Below are 23,793 nucleotides of genomic sequence, written 5' to 3'. Positions count from 1 at the left end.
GTTAGTAATTTCAATTTATTACAATAATATTGACATTTGTTTAATTATTTCAATGATTTAATTTCAATTTCATACTTTAAATTGTGTTTTTCTTATGTTTCTGTAAAAATACCCGTGTTTTTATATTTAAACTAACATTAGCAACTCTATCAATACATAAAGTTTGATTAACTTGTCAAAATGTTGTTGTTGTGTAATGTTTTCTGTGTACATTCACACATGCACACACTTGCATAAACAGAAAATGCCACCCTGTGTCAAACTGTTAAAATAAAAACAAAACATAAACAAAGCCAACAACATAAACACCCATGAATATTTACTAAACGTCACTTCCGTTTTTTTTTTTTTTGTTTTTGCTGACTCTTTTACTGTTTACCACTACATACAGAGACATTTACTGTAATAGCTCTCACTCGTTTTTAACATTATATTTGTATGTAAAGTACATGTGTTCATGTGAATATGCTCTGCAAAGCTTTTGCTTATGGGTATAATTTTTTTTCTTTGCTTTTGTTTTTTATTTTCATGCTTTTTTTTATATATTTTGCGTGTGCTTTTTAACACTACTACACTAACAATTATTGTCTGCAGTCCACTTGTGTATTGTATGGATTTTAGCTAGAATCGCTAAATACAAAATGAGTGCTTTTTTATTTTGTTTTTGGAAATTCAGTTTCCTGTTTTTGCTTAAAGCAAATGAGAAAAACAAAACGAATTTGCTTTTGCAAAATCAATCAGCAAAGTAAAATAAAAATAAACTTTGTTGTTTTTATTTTAACATTTTTTTCCATGCTGTTTTTTTTTATAATATACAAGTAATTTGCTTGTTTTTTTTGTCCAGTTCTTTAAAGAAAAACTTGTTTAACATTTTGTATGTGTCTTGCGACTTTGCCTTTTTGTAAGTTTAAGAAATAAATACAATACAATTTAAAAATTTTGAAGGTTTTTTTATTGGTTGTCATTACAATAAAGTACATATTAAAATACACTTTTTTTACTAACAATAAAAAAAAAATTGAAACATTTAACATTCTTTGTAATTATAATCAATTTAAAGCAAATTTTGTAAACATTTTATTAGGAATTTTTATAAAAAATTCTAAAGTTGTTTTGGATGTTTTTTTTTTTTTTTGCTCAACAAAAACTATACAAAAAGGCGCCAGTGGTTATTTGTGATTATAATTTGCCACCAACATAAAAAGTTTTAAAAAAAAAACACAATTCCTTGAATTTAATTGTATTTACGATTAGCTGTATGGTTGGAAAATAAACCACAATAAATTTTGATATAGAATTAGTGATAGAAACATGATTTTATAAGCTTTGACAAATGTGGGAAAATTGCAAATTTAATTAATCAAAATTAAAGTTTTACTTTTTTAGTTTTAGTACAAATTGACACTCAAATTAATCAACAAACAAAGAAACACATGTGAGTGAAAAAGAATATAGCTAATTTGAAACAAGAAAAAAAACACATACATTTTTTATACCTTTGGTAGTTTTTTGTTGCAAAAATTGGGCAGCAAAGCACATGTAATTACTGATAATACAATTTAGAAAGATTTGTTTAGTTTCACGCGGTACCAAATCATAAAAAGAGCAACAACAGTGGTACTTTTTTATGTTCGCATTTAGTCCATCTTTATATTCTTCACCTTCGTGAGAAGGGTATATATAAGTTCTTCCGGCTCGGTCCACAAATGGCTGAGATATAAGGAAAACCTGGACAACCTCGATTTTTGACCTATTTTTTTAGCTATATCTGGATTACTAAGTCATTAATATAGACAATATGAATATCTAATGATGGATATTTCAAAGACCATTGTAATTTGGACCTACAATGAGTCAAAATCGGAAAAAATATTTTTTAACCAAAAGTTTTTTTTCTCGATAAATATTAAAATAAACAATTTTAAAAATTTAAAACACAATTAAAAAAAAAAAATTTTCCAAAAAATTAAAAAACAACTTTGGAAAAAAAATAAATTTTATTTACCCAAAAAAATTTTAAAATTTTTATTTTGATTTCGGCATAGCCGAATATAGCTTGTTATTTTATAAAGAATTCAGTGGGGAATCCAGGCAAATTCGTGCGAATTATTTTTTAATAGTGAGAGAAGTTCAAACTCCATGTTGTATATAGTATAATTCGCACGATTTTCTGTTTTCGCCACAACACTCAGCCTGCATTAATCCGCCTTGGTAAAATATTTAAATGCTTTATTTGTACAAAATCAAGCACTCGAGACTTTTTAAATGGGAATAATTTATTTGTATAAGATTTTCACCACGATCACTGATCAGCTTTACGTTGATTGTCAATCTTATCAATTTATTTATTACTCTTATTCGTTATTATTTTGTTATAAACGAAATAAATTAATCATTTATGTTTTACAAAATAAAAATACAAAACAAGCTTATTAATAAACAAATCAAAATGTATGTATATGTATATGATTAAGTGAACTCCCTACTACTACTACTTGAATAATATCTGTGAACTTATTTAAGGTCATTTCTTAAATTGTTTGTTGGGGGTAAAGTCAGGCCCCGCACACACATTTTTTCCAAAAAAAATTACAGAAACAAAACAAAAGTCTAAACGCACACCACAACTATTTCCAAATCGTTTCAGTTTATTTTCTTATTTCTTGTGTATCTAAGAGCCCTCAACATAAAAATACGTCATCATTTTCGGAACAACAACAACAATAATATGAAGAAAAAGAAGAGTTAAAACGACAAAATATTTCTGTATATAAAAACGTTTTTGAAATTTTAAATGACGTCCTTAGGTAAATATTTAATTCACAGCAAATTTATTGTGTGGTATGTAAAACAAATGTGCTTTTTTCCATGTGAGCATACACTTTCAGCAATACCTAAAGGGCTAGTTATTATAATTTACTTGGTGGCCGTTAACAAATTATTTATAATAAATTTAAACATATGTATTATTAAAAAGAAATTAAGTACGTATTAGCGATGCCATCTAATTTTGTTTTAACAATTGTCAAATGGATAAAAGTATTCGTCATGACTTAATCTAAAAATCCCCTTCACTTGACTAAAAATTTTGTTGGAAAGGAAATTTTTGGTGAAAAAATATAGCTGTACATGGTTACCATAACCATTTAAAAGTCACTGTAATTATTATATATGTAAGTTGTCATTCACATCATTGTAGCAATCATATATATATATGTAAATAAATATATGTTTATGGCAATCATATACAGTAATTTAAATTTACAAAATATGTATGTACTAACCAAACCAAACTACATTATAATACCAAAAATGTGATTTTTTAAATGAGGAATAAATAAAGGGCAAACTAGTTTACCAGTTAAGAAAACGTCATTAGATCGCTTAATTTGAAACTGATTTCATATTGAGTATCTGAAATATTTAAAATTTACCAAGTTTTGGTAGTTTCACATATGGCAACGCTGTTCTATTTATTTTATTTTGAGTACGAGTGGCTCTCTCTGCCTCTTTTACTGTTATCTAGTTTTAGTATAAAAAAGAGTCAGAGAGAGAGAGCACAGCGCGTAAATCTTCTCCCCATTTTTTATTATAGTTGTGATGTGGATTGAATTTTCATTTTTATCATCGCTGTTTTGTTGTTGTTTGTTTTATTATTTTTTACTTTTCTTGTATATTTTGTCGTTGTTCTTCTACTATTTTTTTTTTAACTTGTTGGCGTTTTTCTATAGAGTGAAATATTTAGTGCTTCGTTTGCTACACTCATTAATGGTTGTGGTGTGTTTATTTCTGCTCATATACAATAAATAAGTTTTTGGTTTTTTGATAATGTCGCGGTGGAATTAAACCTTTTACACAATTTCTTTTATTTTGTTGTTTTTTTGGGGTTTTGATATAGTATATTGTAGTATATATAAAAATTGTTGTTGTTTTTGGGGTTGTATAACTAAATAAATGTTGAAAAAAGACGAGGCGTTTTCAAAACGAAGTTACACATCTATTACTATTTGTAAATGACAAGAAAGCGAGAGAAAAAAATCAAGTGAAATAATAAGTTCGTTCTTAAGTATTATTAAAGAAAGAAACTAAATACATAAAATGTTTAATAGCTAGCAAACAAAAAAATCAATTTCAATAAGTTAAACAAAAAATATAAAAGATAAAATCCCTCGTTTAAAATCGTTATAAATCGTTTTTAACCCAAAAACCAAAAATAAAGTAAGAAAACGCAAAAACCGGCCTTAAATAGTATCTAGATACGAAAAAAGATGAAATAAAATAACAAAAACAACAACAACGCTTTCAATGTACATATTGTTGTTTTTTCTTTTATTTGTCTGTTAACATCGCTTATTCGTCGTGCGGTTCGGTTCGTAAAAGCAGACAAAATACAAAAATTCTTTGCCGGTCATAGCCGTTGTACGCTTTGCCGCCTTACCGTCCAAAAAAACACGTCGCCAACATTGGCTCCAAATCTAAAAAAAAAAACAAAGTGTAATGAAAACCTAACGCATTCTTTTCATTAAAATGTATAATAATTTCAGTTTTGTGTTATAGTTTTTCCTTAAAAAAAATTAAAGCGGATTTAAGAAAAAATGTCATTCAGTAAATCACTGACATGTAAAAAATAAGTCTGATTGTAACACATATTTATTACCTATCTGTGTTTAATTTTTATAATACATACTTAACGATTTCTTTACTACTCTACTACATTTTACTACTGACTGCTTGGCTACGTCATAAACCACAACAACAACAACAACAACTTTAACAAAAAAGTCTAAAGAAGAATCTTGAAATTTTATTAAATGAAAATTTAAGAAAAAGAGAGAAAACACCACAAATAAATAAACTGGCAACTCAAGCAAAGAAAACAACAACAACAAAAATAGCTACCTATAAAATGAAATAAATTAAAAAAGCACCTTCACCAAAATAATATATACACGGAGAAACTATTTATTAAATAAAAAATAAAAAACCAAACCACAATATAAAACAACAACAAACCAGCTAACAGTATAATGTGTCATTTTAACATATTTGATAACACCAAACTGTTAACAGCACATACGACCACCACAACAACAACAATAACAGCAATCATAACAGTCCTAAAGAGATAATGTTAATTGTTAACATTAATATACTAAATGCATCTATCACACACACAATCATTAGATGCTGCTGTTGAACTGTCAAAACAAAAACAAGAATTTACAAATAAGTGAGAGCAAGAAAAACCTAAAAGAGTTAACGAAAGAAAGAGAGTGAAAAAGTAAATCTCATTTAAAATAGAAATCCTTTAGCAAATCATCTGTGATATATCTTCCAATTATCTGCTGCTAGCTACACTTAAACAAAACTTTTTACATAAATTATTTGAAATTCTAACTACGTGACTCCAACAAGAAAAGCCATCATCATATTTCTTCTCTCTACCACCGATTTTATTTTCTAAGTACACACAAACATACCTACAGTGACTGTCATTAATATTCGGTTTTTGTATTGGGAGTTATTAATATTGAAAATTATGCAGGAATATAAACAAAAATCGTGTAATTTTTTTTGTAAATTAATTATATTTTTCGAGATCAAAATGTATTATTCTAAAAGTAAAAATTAACTAGAAAAAATATAAAAAAAAAACAAAAAAGTAAAAACTAACACAAAATTAAAGCTTCATTAATATTCGGTTTTTTAAAAACTTATAAATAAAGATCGTAAAATACGGGCAACTCGTCCATTAAACCCTTGTTTTTTAATGGTTCGCCGTATTGTTGATTCTGAAACTGTCTTTTTAAACTCCTCCTTCACTTCAGTAACAATTTTAGGAGCACTTAAGCGCGGATTTGCCTTAATTTTCCTAACAATTAGACGCTCTTCCATATCGGTCAACTTTTTTGGTTGACCAGTTTGTTTTTTAAAATGAATACGTCCTTCGTTTTTGTACCTTCGAACAATATCACCGACAGTATTTGGCTTCATATTTAATATTTCAGCAATATTTTTATAGGTTTTTCCATTTTCGTAATGAAAAATCACCAATTCCCTCTTCTCTAAAGAAGTATTTTTTCCTTTACGGCCCATAGCTTTTTTTAATAAAAAAAAACGGTTTCTAATATGATTTCACTTGTTACACGAGTTTATTTAAACTTCGTAAATATAAATTCCTCCATTATTCAAGCCAATTTTGCACAGTTGCAAAATTACAGCAATGTAATTTTTAGTAAGAAGAAAAAACCGAATATTAATGAAGCATAGATTTAAGTAACATTTCAGGTTTTCAAATTATATAATTGAATTTAGTCGATGTATATAAAAAAAATTTCCAATAATAGAAAGCTCTCAATAAGTACATTAATATATAAAAAAAATTGTTTCGAAATACTTTATTTTTTATTTAAAAATTAAGAACATTAAAACTCCATACAATAAAACCGAATATTAATGACAGTCACTGTACATATATAAATTATTTTGTTAGTTTTTATTGTTACAACAACATTTAAAAAAAGCTACATATTTTGTTCAAGTTGTGCTCTTTGAAACTGACGCATCATCAATTTACTACAACACTCTGGCACTCATGTCAAAAATAAAATAGAAATATAAAAGAAATTTGGTGAAAAAAAAGAGGAATTTAATTTTGTTAGCAGGCCACTGTTAACTTCACATAGACTGTAGGGTAGAGTTACCCACTCTGGGGGTTTTCATCCATGCTACTTCATACTTTATTCTACTCGTTAAGCCACCGCCAGCCACCAGCAAACTCCATCTAACGCCGCCGCCGCCACATTTTATAATACGTGCTGTTAAAAACGTAAAGTATACTACTGGAAATTGTAAAACTGGCTGACACGACAATTCTAAAAAACCCTTACAAAAACTATAAACAACAATGGCGGCATAGACTTTCCTCTACACCGAGAAAAATACACAAAAAGGTGGGCTTAAATTTAAGTTTTAATATTTTTTTTTCATATAAAAACTACAAATCTATCTATAGTATTTGTCTTAATCATTGTACGTTTCGTTTTTTTATTATATTTCTTTACTTATTGCCTCGTCTTTGTTTTTAGATTTTCATTTTTTTTGTCAACTGAAATTAAAATGTAGAACTTAACTAACAACGTAATCGATTTAAAAGAACGAAAGAAAAAATATTTTAGAAACAAACAGAAAATGTGCTAAAACATTTGTGTGTATAAATGAAATTATTTGTTTAAACTTTGAAAAAGCATTTTAGAATAAGAACAAACAACAAAAAAAAAAACAAAAAGAGAACCAACAATAAAAAACATTTTAGAAATTCATTTTCATATTCAAGAAGAAGAAACAAGCATGTCAAGCATGCAAACGAACTGATAATACCTACACAAAATATGCAATAAATTTTAGAAAAATTTAATACAATATTTCTCAATATTTTCCACAGTTTTATGAAATATATCAATATTTTTACCTTTGACCCCGTTACTGAAATGGTTAACTTTTCCGGATTTCACTAAAATTGTCAGTAATAATATCATAAAAAACAGTATAAAATAATGGCAAATTGTTTTTATTATTTATGGCTAAAAATTAAGTTTTCCCCAAAATCCTTAAAAATATGTAGTAGAAATGGCTGGCACGGAAAAATTTTAGAGGTATTGACTTATTTGTTTGGCTTTTAATCTCGTATGGTGGTTATATTCTTAATAAATTCCTATAGAGACATTTTTAAATTTGTTTAATTAAATTTTAAAAGTTGGAAATGCAGATGGAAAAAACTCGGGTTAAAAATAGTATTCCCGATTTTGATCCATTGTCGGTCTGATTTTCTAAGGTAATACATATGCGTAATTTTATTTGATATCCATATTGTGTATGTACATGAGTTCGTAATCGAGATATTTATAGGTACAAAATTTGGATATTCTTGGTTTTATTCTTATTTCTCGAACCAGGACTATATACCAATCATGTTTGTATGTTACTTAGGGCCTTCGGAAAGTTGATTTCAACAGAAAGGCGGACATGGCTATATCGTTTACGTCATCTATAACGATCCAGAATATACATATATACTGTATGGGGTCGCTAATGAAATATGTGGAAATTATAAATTGACTTAATACAAATTGAAATTTTGAGAAGTCTGGTCAAATACCAGTATTAAATTATGAACCCTTAAAAACTGGTTTCTGGCTTAATTTAGTTTTTAAAAACTCCCGGGAATGAACATATATTTTTTTCTGGGAATAAAACAAGTGCGAGAAATTAGGAAACCTAATGGTTGGACAACAGTTGCCTTCCTGAAAAACGTGGCGATAAAATAAAATATTTTTAAGAATTCAATACTTTCAAGCTCTGTTGCATAGAAATTGTTTAACGATTAGATATGATTGCAATATTTCCAAATTTCATACAGACTACTAATAATAACAATTAGATAATAACAATTAACAGTTTAAGCAACAAAAAAAAATCATATTGATATTTTCAATTTGCAGTCTTTTATCAAGAAATATTTAAAAAAAAATATTGCAATTGTTTAAACAAATTCAAAGTCATAAGGCATCACAAAAAAACTGCTGACGTTTAAATTAAGATAATAAGCTCTATAAAATATAAATGTTTTTTCAACAAATTTTAACATAAAATTAAACTTAAGTTTAAGGTCATTAATCTATAGTTAACAAAAACTTAAGAACTTAAATAAAACACTTATTCTAAAGTCCATTTTAGAAGCGTATGTGTGTATAAATTATTATTACAAGTGTTTCTTTTAATAAATAATTTTATTTTAATTTTCTTTTCTTCCTACTACTTATTGTACCGGCTAAATGAAATCAATAATAAAGCGTTCAATGGCTCTTTTTTTTAAATACATAAGCTCATTAATTTTACTATTTAAAAAAAAATTAAAGAAAATTATTCAAACTTATTTATTTAATTGATGACAATAACAAAAAATTCTGATTGGTTATTTTAATGACCGGGCTGGGGCTGTGGCAGTTGGTATTTGTTGTACTGGTTAATTCAGTTTGGCTGCGCAAAAACACAAAACCTCACAAATGAAATAAAACAAATCAGATAATAATAAAAGAAATATTAAAAAAAACAAGTTATAAAAGAAATAATACAAAAACCGAAACTGTAGATAATGAAATGATACAAATTGATTGATTCTACAGAATTGAGAACATTTTAAAATGGTTGTTAAGGATTTTTACAAAGGAATGTTAAACAAATTGGTTTTTAAAAATTGTTTCTTAGCAAATTATAACAGAGCTAAAATATTTTCATTAATTTTACCGTTCTGTTTTGTTAAGTTATTTGTACTCTGTTATATTTCTAGTTGTTAACTTCACATGCGTTCTCTTATGTTATTATTTTGTTGTTATCAAAATTACCAGTTTTTTATTTACATTATTTAGTAATTTAAAGCGTTTTTACGAACTAAATACCAAATAAATACCTACTTGTTTGGCATATCTTTAGAGTATCCAAAACCGAAAACCGTTCAACCGGTTTTTTCATCGTTGTAAACTCCACTGGTTTCGGTTATAATGAAATATATTTCCTAAAGCTCATTCAAACATATTTATGAAAAACTTTGATACTATTTTTAAAAATATTGATTTATTTTATAGAAAATTGTAGTATTTGACAACATTTTGTATAAGATATAAAATAATTGCATAAAGAAATCGAAAATGCTAAATTTCCATTAAATAAAAATTTAATATAAACCGGTTAACCGGTTTTTTTTTTGAAGACAAAAACCGGTTTTTTAAAAGACTAATCGAAACCGGTTTTTTCAAAAACACACTTTTTCGGTTAAACGGTTTTTTGGACACTCTACATATCTCTCTGTTTATTTTACACTTTAGTTGTATTTAATTCAATTCCCTTACTATTCCAATAAAACGATAACAAAACTTATGTACATTAGGTTGGATTTTTTTACTCTTTTCGAAGAGAGAAATATATATAGTCCTCAAATATACTATATGAGGGGGACAGTCAGAACAAACGATTTTTTTAAACAAATGTTCCGAAAAAAGTTCGGCTATAGCTACGAATTCGTCGGTCTTCATGTCGTCAATAGAGCTTGATATGTAACAACAATAGGATTCCCAATTTCCCGAGGTTTTTCTGATCCCAAGAAATAGTAATATAATCTGTTCATCCCCATTCGAAAGGCCTGAGTTTATTTTTTCTAAATCCGCATCAGTTTATATTATGAAATTTTTTTAATCAGGATGTTATTAATCGATGTTTTATAATACTGTAACTTTAAGAAGAATTCCCGAAATTTCTAAAAAACTAACATTCAAAACATAAATCATCAAAGGCAACGACTCTGCACGCAGAGAAAGAATATAGTTGTACATGATTACCATAATCATTTCAAAATGTTTACAAGTTTTATTTAACAATATTATGGTCAATGTAATTATTTATATGATTGCGGTAACCATAATATGTTTTGAAGTTACCATTCACATGATTCTAGTATTGTTATTAAGTTTATGTTTGTGGCAACCATTTTTTGATGTATTACTTCATCATATTTTGGTGTTCTCGGATTATGGTTAAAATACTCTGAGAACAACATAATATGATGGCTACAATGATGTGAATGGTAAACTAAACCATATTATGGTTACCGCAATCATATAAATAATTGCACTGGCCATTGTTAAAACACTTATTCTAAAAAAATTGAAATGGTTATGGTAAACATGTACAACTATATTTTTTCTCTGGGTGTGCAACGGCTCTGCAACAATATTGCCAAATTGTATAAATGTAGTGTTTACTAAATGATCCATTTAAATTCTGGCAGCATGGTTTATGTGGAACGAGTAGTTGTTGAATTTTCTTAGAAACTATAAACAATTGCAAATGTGTAGACTTAAAAACGGCATACAGATATAATAAAGATAAATATTTATTGAAAAACTATGTAGTATATTGTTTATTTTATTTTTTTTTTTATTTAGGTTAAACTGGGATTTGTTTTATTTTCTGTTCCAAGACATGTTTATTTCTTTACAACATTATTTGTAACCGTTTTTATTTTCACCGTTACCTACAGTTTTTTCACATAGAATAATTAGTATTCTTCTATTAACACAATTAACTATAAGAAGTGAAAAACTTTTTTTTAATGTTTTTCCTCTAATCTTTTGCATTTAAACCGAAAATGATCGTGTGCTCTTGGTTTAAGTATGTAAAGAAATGGTTTGATTTTGTAATTATGTATGTAAACCATGGTTAATTTTAAACATAACCAAAGTCAAGTTTAACTAAGAAATCATGTAATGTTAAGTAATTCTATTTTAAAGAAAAAGAGGCTGTAGTAGTTAACGCCTGTTTTTTTCCAAATGGAATTCTTATTATAAAACATAATTTTTAAAAATATTTCATAATTTTAAAAAAAGTCATAAATAGATAGAAATGTTGAACGTGTATGTGTAATATATTTCTTGTAAAGACATTAATTAATCATATTTTTTAAGATCTTTTACATTTTTCCTTTTACATCTTGTAAATTCTCGTTTGGCCGGTGTGGTAAAAAGTAGTGAGTGCGCCACGGATGGTTTAGTACTCACGTTGGATATACTACCAACCAGGGATGGCAGAATTGGTACTTTTTTTGGTACAATCTGATCTTAAAAAGTACAGATTCTACTCATTTGGTAGAATTTGAAAATTTATTTCACAAATTTAAGCCATTAATATTGCCATTATTTTCTGCTGAATATGAATATCCATAGAATTTGTAATTCTTAATGACAGAATTTTTCTGCTGTGGCTAAAAAATGTTCGATACAAATTCGATAATTTAAACTACGATGCTTCATTATCAACTGAATATCTGTTGCTAGAACCAAAAGAATAAATGGATGTAATGGAATCGATCCAAATTTATTCATTACAACTGTTCATTTGTTCATTGTAACTTACAAAAAAAAATCCCAAAATTTCATTGGAATTTCAAAAAAAAAAAAATTCGGGAAAAAATTTTCCGTGGATGAACCCTAGTTTTGGTACAATTACAGTCGAAAAAGTACAATTTCTGATGCTGATTGGTACAATTTTTAATTTCCATTTGCCATCCCTGCTACCAACCATTCTACACTTTATTTATGAACTCTGTAAGTCTGCCCGGCCCCTCTTTACTACGTTTTCTTTTTGTAGTTGTAAGACGCCACTTGGTGTTATACCGGTGTCTGCTGCCACTAGTACCATTTATCGGTTGCAGCATTAAAAAGCAACAACAATAACAACCATTATTTATGGAACAGCACACAGAATTTTGTTTTTCTCTTTGGAACGAGCAGACAACAACAAGTATCTTGTTAGACAAATATAACCAATAATAATAAAAAAAAAAATAAAGAAAATAATTTTTTCCCTCATTTCTTCAAAATACCTACTCGTACTTTAGTATATATGTATCAGAGCTGTAAATGAATCACTCATTTTTGAATTAATTCGCGAATCATTCACACAAAAAAATGAATTGAATGAAATTTGAGTCAATTCAAATGAATTTCGTAAAAATGAATTGCAATTCGTTTCCAATTCAAATGAATTGAATTGATTTTGAATTAATTCAAATGAATTTGGTAAAAATGAATTGCAATTCGTTTCCTATTCAAATGAATTGAATTGATTTTGAATTAATTCAATTCATTTACAATTCATTTGAATTGAATTGATTTGGAATTAATTCAAACGAATTAGAAAAAAAATTAGCAATTCATTTCCAACTCCGACGCGAAATTCGCAGCATATTTAGCAGATTCTTCAATGTCATTAAGTATGCAGTATAATTAATCGACGGTTAAAAAGTCTTCTTTTAAATATAATGCGCCGTTACCATCGTCAGCTGGTGTTGAAAGATTATTTTCGTACGCCTCTATTCTAAACATCCCTAAACGTGGATTTCTTTCAGATGATAATTTTGAAAAGCTATTGTTGTTTAAGGTGAATGATGCATTCTAATTAAATCTAATTAGCCTTATTTATGAAACTCAATTGTGTTTTGAACTACATACATTGTTATTTTTCCTGATTTTTGATTATTTTTGGAAGATAGTTTTATTTTTTTGAAATAAATATAATATAAATATTAGCAAAAAGTTTGTTGTTGGGTGGTCGTGGGTCACAAAATTTCAAAAATTATTAATTGCTTCTTGAATATTAAATGTCGTTCAGTGTATTTCAAAATAAAAATCAGTTCTTCTTGAAGAAATAAACTCCAAACACCATGTTTTCGTATACAGGACAAGGCTTTTCAATTTTTGTACTGGATATTTTCATTTTGGTAGGAGAAATCTTTCATTCCCCCTAGAGATCTGCTCTTGAATTTGATTGATTGCAACTCATTTTTGAATCATTCATTTGAATTGCTAATTCTTTTTTCTAATTCATTTGAATTAATTCAAAATCAATTCAATTCAAATGAATTGTAAATGAATTGCAACTCATTTTTACAAATTCATTTGAATTGAAAATGAATTGAAATTCATTTCTGCCTAATTCGTTTGAATTGATTCAAATTTCATTCAATTCATTTTTTCAATTCAATGAATTAATTCAAAATTTAGCTAATTCATAATGAATTAAAATCAAAAAAGAATGATTCATTTACAGCTCTGATATGTATGTATATAGCTATATACATTAGAGTGACAATCAGTTGTATGGAAAAAATTTTTGTTAAAATTTTGAAGAGTGCCGGGTGGAATATTGTGACACTAGGCCTAAATGTTAAGTGCTGAAAATTTGAGCCAAATCGGGCAACGATTTCTGGACGCGCATCGAGGTCAAAGTTCAGATATATGCAAAATTTTACTGTTAATATGGAATAAATAGGTGAAACTCGTTAACTTTCTGCATTTTTTTCTAGAAATATGTAGATTTATTTATATTAATGAATATTACATTAAAAAGTTTTGGAAATTAACCCTGTATCTCCTTTGGTTCAAAATGACCCAAAAACTGTATTATCGCCAAAATTAGAGAAAAATGCAAATTTTTCAGTTTTTGAAAAAATTTTGCTACTAAATAAATACTTTTGCAATTGAATGCAAAAGAATCGAAATATGTACGTAATTATCGTTGTAATGAGATATAAATGACAAAATTTGATTAAAAAATGTTAAAGTTATTACAAATTCGCCAGACCATTAGCGTGTTTCAGGCCACTTGAACAAAAAATTTAGAAAAAAAATTAAGAAATTTCGAGAAAAATTAAAATAAAAGCTCATTTCTACTTAAAATATGTCCATATGTACTTGTATATGAGTTTTTGTATTCGTAGGATACCGTTAACCTATTCGCAGGTATGGCCAAAAAAAATAATTTTTTTTAACGGTTGTTTCAAATCTCCATTTTCAAATTTTTAAAAATTTTGTTAAACAAATTTCAGAATTTTTTGATCATCACATTGGGATTTATTGAGATCAAAATAGGGAATAAAAATATGAAAAAATTATGTCAATACCTCTTACAGTTTTTCCGTACCTGCGATTTAAATTTTGAGTTTTTCAAGAAAAACTAATTTTTTGTCCATATTTAGGCGAATGAGTCCAATTTCCTTACTGTTATAAATTTTAAGTAAAACCTATTCATAATATTATAGTCCTTGTAATTTTAAATATGTTCTGAAAGTTTTACTAAAATCGGAAAACGATAACCTTTGAATCGCGAAGGTCAAAGGTCAAATTTTTCAATATTTGGAATTTCTAATGAAAAGATAGCGAAATGTTATATATTTTTGGGCCGATTTTCATGAAACTTGAGGAAAATATATATTGGGGTCTAGCATTTACAACAACAGTGCAAAAATGAATTTTAACCTTTAAGAGGACTTCGCTATCTTTTCATTTCGCTATCTTTTCATTAGAAATTCCAAATATTGAAAAATTTGACCTTTGACCTTCGCGATTCAAAGGTTATCGTTTTCCGATTTTAGTAAAACTTTCAGAACATATTTAAAATTACAAGGACTATAATATTATGAATAGGTTTTACTTAAAATTTATAACAGTAAGGAAATTGGACTCATTCGCCTAAATATGGACAAAAAATTATTTTTTCTTGAAAAACGCAAAATTTAAATCGCAGGTACGGAAAAACTGTAAGAGGTATTGACATAATTTTTTCATATTTTTATTCCCTATTTTGATCTCAATAAACCCCAATGTGATGATCGAAAAAATCTGAAATTTGTTTAACAAAATTTTTAAAAATTTGAAAATGGAGTTTTGAAACAGCCGTTAAAAAAAATTATTTTTTTTGGCCATACCTGCGAATAGGTTAACGGTATCCTACGAAGGCAAAAACTCATATACAAGTACATATGGACATATTTTAAGTAGAAATGAGCTTTTATTTTAATTTTTCTCGAAATTTCTTAATTTTTTTTCTAAATTTTTTGTTCAAGTGGGCTGAAACACGCTAATGGTCTGGCGAATTTGTAATAACTTTAACATTTTTTAATCAAATTTTGTCATTTATATCTCATTACAACGATAATTACGTACATATTTCGATTCTTTTGCATTCAATTGCAAAAGTATTTATTTAGTAGCAAAATTTTTTCAAAAACTGAAAAATTTGCATTTTTCTCTAATTTTGGCGATAATACAGTTTTTGGGTCATTTTGAACCAAAGGAGATACAGGGTTAATTTCCAAAACTTTTTAATGTAATATTCATTAATATAAATAAATCTACATATTTCTAGAAAAAAATGCAGAAAGTTAACGAGTTTCACCTATTTATTCCATATTAACAGTAAAATTTTGCATATATCTGAACTTTGACCTCGATGCGCGTCCAGAAATCGTTGCCCGATTTGGCTCAAATTTTCAGCACTTAACATTTAGGCCTAGTGTCACAATATTCCACCCGGCACTCTTTGAAATCTAAAAAAAAAAAATCGGCTGTCACTCTAATATACATACTAGTATTATACTACTTATATAGTAAATCGGAAAAATTAGCTTTATCACATCTCTTGTTTTTTCCTGTAGATAACTACTTATTTATAAGAAATTTCGATTTTAGCACCCCATATTATGGCCTATGGAGTACTAGTGCTCCCCATGCGTGCCTTTAAATATATTTATTTATTAATTTATTTTGATTTTGTTTTCTTTTCATTTCATTTTAATACATTTTTTTTATTATTTTGTTTTAATTCAATTCGTGTCATAATAAGGTTTTTTTCTTCTTATTTATTGTTACTTTTTTCCCCACATCTCTACTGACTCTCTGGTACTGTTAGTTTTGCGCAATGCATGAGTAAACAACAAATAATCATAATTTTTTTTTGCGCCTTTTTTCATACTTAGTACTGTTGTTTCTTGTTGTAATCATATTCATTCTCCATATTGAAATCATTAATTGCTGTAAGGTTTTCTTTTTTTATAACACAAATGTAGTTTTTGTTTGTTTGTTAAAGTATATTTATTGTGAAGGGACTGTTTACTTGGACTCGTTTAGTTTTTTTTTTTTGAGAAGGAAAAAACACAAATATTTAAAACAATTACTGACCTTTACATGTAAATGTTTACAAGTTTTTCCCGCATTCACTAGGTTATTGTATGTAAATTTTATATTAATAATTCATTATATTTATAAGTTTTGCTGCAGTCGTAAACAAAAATGTTTAAGAATAGGCACAATTAGTGTTATTTATTTGTCTAGTCTATTGTGCTCTCACAATTCATGCCTTTCAAAATAGAGGTAAATATTTTGAGAGCAGTATTGCCAGAGTTGTGTTTAATTTTCCCCAATTTCGTCCATTACAGAGAAATAAGAAAAAAATATGTTAATTCCTGGCAATTTTTTAATACTAAATACCTATTCATAGAATTTTTAAAAGAAATATACAAAATGTTTTTTGTCCAATATTGGAATAGTGTTACGTCAAAATAAGTTATTGCCTACATACAAATAAATTTTACCTTATTTTTATGTGAGATTTTTGTACCCTTCACCATGAGTAGCAAGGGTATCATTCCGTTTGTAATTTCTATATTTTTCATTTGCGACCCACAAAGTATTCTGGATCGTTATAGATTGCTATGTCTATCTGTATGTTGATCAATATATCCGCTATAGAGCCGGTTCGGTTGTTATTTATAAAGAAATATTTAAATATAAAGAAAAAACCAGGATGAGCTTGATTTTTGACCTATTTTTGAATTACTATGTCATTAATATAGACAATATTGATATCATATATAACGCTATAGTAAGTGGGACCCACAATGGGTTAAAATATTTTATAACCCGATTTTTTTTCACCAAAAACATTTTAATTCAAAATATTTTTTTTTTAAATTAAAAAAAAATGTTGAAAAATAAATTGGGACATACATATAAAATTATTTTCACTAAAAAAATAAAAAAAAATGTGGAAAGAAAATTTAATTTTTTTTTTAAATTTTGTTTACCTAAAAATATTTAAAGTATAATTTGGTAAGACTCGGCACAGCCGAATATATTGTTTTTTATTAGAATATGTTTAACCTCCAAAATAAGTATCATTTAAATAGTTATTTTATAGAATGATCTGAAAGATCTGTGTTATATTCTTGCTATTCTACAATAGGTACATACTTTTTAACCCAACTTATTACTTGTGGTTCAAGATAAACTCTCCTCTAACAATATTTTATCTATGTCATAGGGCAATTATTATGCTTTCTTGTCTTCATCCTAATTAGAATGAGTAATGAAAATACAGTTTTTTTTTGGGTTGGTTTGTAATCGTGTAACAAACACGTGAAAGAAATTTTCATTTAATTAAATTAAATTTCTGTTAACTTTTAATGAAAACAACAACATGAAATACTCACATAAATATTCTTAAAAGAAAAGAAAAAAAACAATCGGAAAAGTTTAAGCACCTTTTCAAAATTATGTCTACTTCTTTCAAGTGTATCCTCTCTCTCTCTCCCTTGTTTACTATTTTAACATTTATGTAGCGGTGTGTGTGTGTGTGCGACTGGCTGTAGATCTCACGTTTATTTGCAATAACATGAAGATAGAGCAAAAAGTAAAATAAAACGACCTCGATTATTTTTATACATTTCTTTGTTTTTACTTCTTCCGCTTAACTAACAGTTTGCAATATACCTACATATGTATGTATAAAAATAAATAAATGTATATTTATAAAATCGTATTTGCATATTTAAAACATTAGAAATGAAAAACTATTTAAATATTTTGTTTCTTTTTTTTCGAAAGAAAGCGAAGTTGAGTCGCTGTTATTGTATAAATATTTACATATTTTCAACAAACAGCAATTTGTAATAAACTTGACAGTAGAAATTGTGGAAAAAAAACAACACTCACACACAGAGAATATAAAGTATTAAATACAACTTTTTTTTGATTTTGGGTCACTACAAAACGAATAGTTTCATGTCAAAACAATTTCTACATACAAAATATATATTTGTTTAAAATAGTACTCATACGCTCACTTGTGTCATATTTAGATAGGTAGTTGCCAGATGCACCACACTGTATGCAAAAGCTTCTAAATAATTTGTACCTATGGAGTTCGTTTTATTTGCAAATAAATAAAAATTTCAACTTTCAGAATCCATTTCAGCTGATACGTGTTAGCTTTCTTTGGGTTTTTCTGTTTTAAGTGAAATTTTTTTCTCTTTTCTTTAAAAATAAAGCGTCCATACTAATTTTGATAAAATAGCTCAATTAACATTTGACAGCAGTCTGACAGCCAGAGACAACTTGTTAGAAAAAGTCTTTCAAATTAGTGTCATATGTATTTATGTTTTAGGTCTTTAAATAGAATCATTTAGGTTGGTAGGTATTAAAAATCGACAAAATATATTTGTCAAATCTGGCAACTGTTATTGTAATACTATATACAAAAATAATAACAACAATAACAATGTTATTTACTTTGTAGTACTCTTATAAACCTATAACAATCAATTAACATTTTAACACTTTTTTATGATTGTGTAGTTTTTTTTTTTTACTTTTATTGAGGCTTGTTTGTTCTTTTCGTTCATTGTGTTTAACGATTTTATTATCTGAGTATAACATGTCAGAATTTATTCATTAGATTTTCTTTAAACAAAAAAAAAGTAAAAAATTAAAGATAAAGCAGTTAAACTACCGTTTGAAAAAATTTATAAACTTTGTTAAAAACTTAACAGAGACATGATATATGTAAATGTATTTGAATTTTTTTTTAAATTATTTTCAGTTTACGTGTCTTGTTTTGAGTATCACAAAAATTCAAGATACCCCAATACGATTTGTATAGGTACCTACTCCTTTTAGAAAATTGTCTGTTAAATATCCATATTTTATTTAATTTAATACAGTAATATGCATTAATTATTGCTACTAAATATTTAGCATATATTTGAAATCATTTAAATTATTTTTATACATATTTTTTTATTACTCAATGTCACTTTTTATAACAACAGTAAAACAAACAAAAATATATTTTATAAAAAAAACCTCACATTTTTTTTCTCACCTTATTGAATTTGTTGTTATGTTTTTATCTGAATTTCCAATGTGTGTTTGGGAGTATGCCTATATGTATGTTATCAGTATTCATTTAATTTTGTCGTCATTAACATAAACATATGTATTGACAATGTTATTTAACATTACACTGTTATGTTATTAAACTTACTCGCTCTCTCTCTGTCTCTCCCGCAATTTGTTGCATTTTTGTGTTTTGTTTACATACCGTAAGAGGTAGTTAAAACTGAAGTAAAATAATTGTAAACATTATAAATACAATTGTGTCGTTAAGCGTTAAATATAAAATCGAATTAATTTTAATAAAATTAATTATAATAAAAAAAATGTCGAAAAATTACACGTTTCATGATATAGATTTGGTAATAATATATAAAATAAATATGTTTTCTGCAATAATCAAAGTTTTGGAGAATAAATAAATGGGGAAATCCATGTGAAAGCGGACAGCAGTCGGATTTACCATGAAATGAAACATAATATATGCAATATATTTCTCATATCAGTCACATTGGAAATTAATTCCGATGTAAAAACATCGCGATTTGAAAATTGAAAAATTTTTTAAAATTGTCTAAAATTATATACCCATAATTGCCCATAACTTTGAAACTACTCAAAGTCCAACATAATTTTTGACTTCATTTTAAAGCCAAAGATATTGCCTTTAAAATGGTATGAATAAAATTGTTTTCTTCCAAAAGGTTTAAGGTCAATAGTCGGAGTATATATTTCAATGTAAAAATATCAAAGATCGCGGTATGAATTTATATGAAAAACAGTACTTTTAATATCTTTTTTCTTTATAACTCCTGAACTAATCGAGTCTCCATTGAAATTAGAGAGTTTAGGTGTCCTCATACACGCATTATTATAATATTATGCAGCTAGATTTGAGATTGGAATAACAGTCTTTTTTAATATTGCAAAAAGGTGGTTATTAAATATTAAATTTCATATTTTTTTTCATAAATTTATAACAGTCAAAAATCGGTTGGGTAATTATCGAGTTACTAACAATTAACAGAACCACACATTTCTATTTAAGAATACATACATTCAAATAAATTTAAATCTGATAATACAAAGTTCACTAAACAATTTCATTTCTTTTTAAAATTCTTGCATAAAATATTCTGTCTTTTTTTTGTAATCTTAAACCAAATTTGTAATTTCATACTTTTTACAACTATTTTTTTTTTTTAAATTTCAATCCAAACGAAACAAATTTTCTTCATTAACATTGTCACTCGTCAGTGTTAAAAACCTACCTGAAGTTCATTTTAACTCAAAAAACCAACATTATTTATATTATTTTAAAAATTTCCACTTAATCAAGCAAACTATTTGAAATAAAAATCGGAGATTTTTTGGACAAAAACAGAAATTATCAACACACAAAAATTTCATTGTAGTCTTCTAAGATTTCCATGTACACAACTCGGATTACATCAATGAAGAGAAAAGAAGAGGAGATTGTCAAGACACATATGAAAACTGATATTAAGAATACAACAAAAATATGTTTGAAAAACATACTTGTGTATAATAAAAAAAAATCCCAATAAGGAGGTTTTAATTGCTGGAGACAAGCTAAGAGTTTTTTGAGAAAAAAAAACGGAGAGAGTAAAGTGAGATTTTATTTCAAATTAGCATGGGTCAGTTTCTCTGTTTTTAGACATTATTTTGTGTACGATCAGCGCATTCTTTTTTTAAGATTTTGTTTTTGTAGGGATCTCTTAATTTTATGCTGTTCTTTCTTGTTAATATTAATTGGGGGGAGTTTTTTTTTTTTTAAAAAACTACTTTTTTATATCATAATTGTGATCTGAAGTTTAGAAGTATTTTTTAACTCATGGCATTAACATAAATATTTTAGACTTTGCACTTGAAATTGTTTTAATTGAAAGAAATAGAATATAAAAATTTATTTAAAAAAATGTTTAAAAGTTTTGAATTTGAAAATTACAAAAATATTAACAGATGTTTGTGTTTTTAAAAAAAAATCATATTAATATAAATATGTATGTTTTAAAACTTATTTAAAAACAAAATAATAAAAGTTTTCAAAAATTTAATCGTTATAAAATTTGGTCTAACCTTGGTGATAACACAGCAAGTTTTTTTAAGTAAAAATTATTCAACCAAAATTATCGTTACCAATCATAATACTAAAATACATGCGGTAATAATTGGTGATAATATGCATGCGGTAATATTTGGTGATAACTTGTTATCCACTTGAAACTTATACTTATAGAAGAAGAATAAGCTTAAAAAAATACTGACGATTTGAAATTTATTCTTAAAACATCTAAATTGGGCAATTGTTGGTTTTGTAAACTAAATAATAATACATATTACATAATACATGTTTTTCAATAAATATGTTTTATTTAGTTAGTCCCAAAGCCTGTTCCTAGGTGCTCACAGATGCAGTCAGTTTTGTTCATTCAGCTTAATTTGTATCAATATATGCTATTTTTATCAACATCATCGTTTACATCAACTACGAGTATCAGCTGTAGAATATTCAGTCTAGTGCTTTTCACTTTTGAAAATATGGTGGCAATCTCATGATTTATTAGTATTTTTCTTTTATTTTTTACTTGATTTTGTAACATTTAAAATTGTACTTTTTACGTAATTTCTCAAAATACATATGTACATATTTTAAAATCCATTTTTGTTGAAATAGAATTTATTATAAATACGTGGCATTGAATCTGTAACAGTATTGTCAATTTAGCGCGTTTTGTGATATATTTAGGATTTCAGAAGCACGAACGATTTTTTTTTGTTTCCGTTTATGTTTCTGAATCAGGGCCTTAATGTTTTGTTTTGGTGACCTTAATTTTAGGTGTCCCTCTAATTAAACAGTTTTCCAATTTTATCTTATTGACCGAAGTCAGTTTCTTCTTGTATGCCCTTTTTAGTGCTGCCAGCAAAGTCAGGAAAATACTCTAAAACGCGACCATTTTATTTCCACTTAACCCCAGTTATGGATGAGCCATCATTTTGTGCGTCCAGAAATTACGGACACAAATTTGTTCATGTTCTTCTCTTGATGATTATAGTTTTCTTTGTTATATTTTAAAATGGCTGTCTTTTTGTGTGAAAATTTCATTTGATGGTAGACATAGTTATGCCAAGTTAGCATGCTGTTTTGTTGTTGGGCAAGAGACTTGCGCAACTAAATTGCTTAGTGTGAAAGGGGTCAAATGTTCTTTCAATATTCTTCGAACAAGAACATACCATCGACAAGAGTGGTCCACACGTGACAAATTCATGTGCGGGCAAGAAATGGTTCGCTGCTTAAACAAATTGTTGTCTTGTAAAGACGGGGGTAATTGGTAAAATCATAAGATAAAAGTTAAATAATAATAATTTCAAAGTGAAGCGTGTTTTTCCAAAAAGACACTGGCCGAGAAAAATGTGATTTTCGATTATGGAAAAGTTCTAAATTGGCCACACTAATGAATAATGTTGGTTGAAAACAGGGTTGCCTAGTATAGGAAAACCATTACATGTTAAAATAACAAATTAAAGAAAATTAATATTTAAATTTCTATTTCACTATTCTAAACATTTTTGTAAATATAAAATTAATAGTTATTACCGATTACAAAACTATGTTTATTTTTTGGAAATTTCTCTACAGCAACACTGATTAAGGCGAGTTGAGAACTTTGTTTCCAATTTAGTGTTGCCAGCTTTAAAATGCTTTTTGGTCCCTAAGTTAAAGATGAATTCTATCTTTGGAAATGTGGCTATTGTCACAAGTAGTTTTAATTGATTTTTGATAGCTAATAAATATGTTTTTAAATCTCCAGAGATATTAAACCATTTATAAAAACATTGATTCTTAAGAAAGAAATAACAAATGTCATGTTTTTACGCTTGACTTGATTTTTTAACAATAGTTTGTGTATGGAATGTGCCATCCGCCATGAAACCAGATTTTAAAGATGAAAACACTAACAACAACAAAATAACGCTAATAATTTTGGTAGCCTTTTTTAATTATCATAAAATCTGTCGTCTTATGATTTCTTTTCTTTTTATTGTTCTGTGCTCATTTTAGAAGCAGAATCCATATGTTATTCTATAAAATGGAAAATAGTATTAGTTTTTATTTTGTTCATTTGTTTGCAAAGTTTATTGACATTGTTTTTGTGTTGTGTTAGCAAAAACTAAATTTTAAAATAGATTAACCGATTTTCATATTTGT

The 23,793-nt window shown here is 26.9% G+C and overlaps 1 protein-coding gene across 3 annotated transcripts in view; it reads left to right on the top strand.

Moving 5' to 3' along the window:
* Window positions 1-23,793, top strand: part of E2f1 (E2F transcription factor 1) — a 43,745-nt gene that overhangs the window by 4,779 nt on the left and 15,173 nt on the right. Inside the window, exons 1-3 of one of the 3 annotated variants that reach the window (XM_065514392.1) lie at window positions 3,748-4,218; window positions 4,783-5,464; window positions 6,525-6,953. The exons of 1 other annotated variant lie outside the window; for it this stretch is intronic. The gene's annotated coding sequence lies outside the window, so the exon portion shown is untranslated. Of the gene's footprint in view, window positions 1-3,747; window positions 4,219-4,782; window positions 5,465-6,481; window positions 6,954-23,793 lie in introns of those variants that run through there. One more of the 3 variants, XM_065514401.1, reaches the window with a different exon arrangement.

The sequence above is a fragment of the Calliphora vicina genome, chromosome 1 (genome assembly GCF_958450345.1).
Source record: "Calliphora vicina chromosome 1, idCalVici1.1, whole genome shotgun sequence".
Taxonomy (NCBI): Eukaryota; Metazoa; Arthropoda; class Insecta; order Diptera; family Calliphoridae; genus Calliphora; species Calliphora vicina.
The sequence above is the reverse complement of the archived record's forward strand: the minus strand, read 5'-3'. Positions and strand labels throughout refer to the sequence as shown.